Here is a 1,000-nt window from a genome sequence, read left to right as displayed (position 1 = left end):
TTAGACTGCATGACATGCCGAAACAGTTGGGACGGATCGTATTTCCAATTTCCTATTTCTGAACCTTGCACCGTCCACATGGCCAAGTCATTAAAAACTCAGCTCTGGGCAAGAAATAGCAGCCCACGTTTATTATAACCAGCTGTTCCGACTTTATACAAAGAGCTGGCATTGTTGCGTCACTAGCGCCCCGACGTGCGGAGGCGTTCTGTCTGGAACCAGCGTTCAATTAGTTCTGTTTTCTTTTTACATTCAAAAAAGAATACGCGAACAAGAAGGGCGTGTTCCGAATATGGATGAATATTTCCTGTACGATCAAATCAAATAATGAAATGCACACACAAAAGCTGACGATATACGGGGAATATTATACATTTGTAGATGTCGTTGTTTTAGTCTTAATCAATTGATTAGTGATCAAGGATAGTTTATTTTAAAACAGGAATTTGGCGCCCTCTTGTGGGCGGCATGAGTTATGGCTTTGAATGTGATTTTAATCAGACACAAATTTAAAACTTTTTTTTAAAACTGTGTGAATATTATACACGATTTTAATCAAATATAATAATTACAAGTAAGCTAATAAATACCATTATGGCAGCAGTGGGATTCGAACCCACGCCTCCAAAGAGACTGGAGCCTTAATCCAGCGCCTTAGACCGCTCGGCCACGCTACCTCAGATGACCAAGGTTGGGTTTTGCAGTAGATTTGCTCGCAAATTATATATTTTTAAATATTATTTTGCCACACTAAACGGTTTACTAATTAATTAAAATTAAAAAGTATTCGTTAAAAGGGTTCTCATTAATCAGTCGGCTATTTTCAATACTGTGTTTTATTTATGTAATTAATTTTGTGGAATATTCAAGCTGAAAATAAATAAAGATATAAACATGCCGTCCCTGGGTGGGCTTGAACCACCAACCTTTCGGTTAACAGCCGAACACGCTAACCGATTGCGCCACAGAGACTGCGCTGCGACATCACCTTACAGCGCTT

At 38.9% G+C, this 1,000-nt stretch overlaps 2 non-coding genes across 2 annotated transcripts; both read right to left on the bottom strand.

The window, feature by feature from the left end:
* Nucleotides 1–595: 595 nt before the first annotated feature.
* On the bottom strand, nt 596–677 carry trnal-aag. Its single transcript has one exon. It is a non-coding gene; the product is annotated as a tRNA-Leu (tRNA).
* Nucleotides 678–898: 221 nt separating this feature from the next.
* Nucleotides 899–972, bottom strand: trnan-guu. Its single transcript has one exon. It is a non-coding gene; the product is annotated as a tRNA-Asn (tRNA).
* Between the last annotated feature and the right edge of the window lie 28 nt (nt 973–1,000).

This window comes from Polyodon spathula, unplaced genomic scaffold, assembly GCF_017654505.1.
Source record: "Polyodon spathula isolate WHYD16114869_AA unplaced genomic scaffold, ASM1765450v1 scaffolds_2012, whole genome shotgun sequence".
In the NCBI taxonomy this organism is placed as follows: domain Eukaryota; kingdom Metazoa; phylum Chordata; class Actinopteri; order Acipenseriformes; family Polyodontidae; genus Polyodon; species Polyodon spathula.
This window is presented reverse-complemented; position numbering and strand designations above follow the sequence as displayed.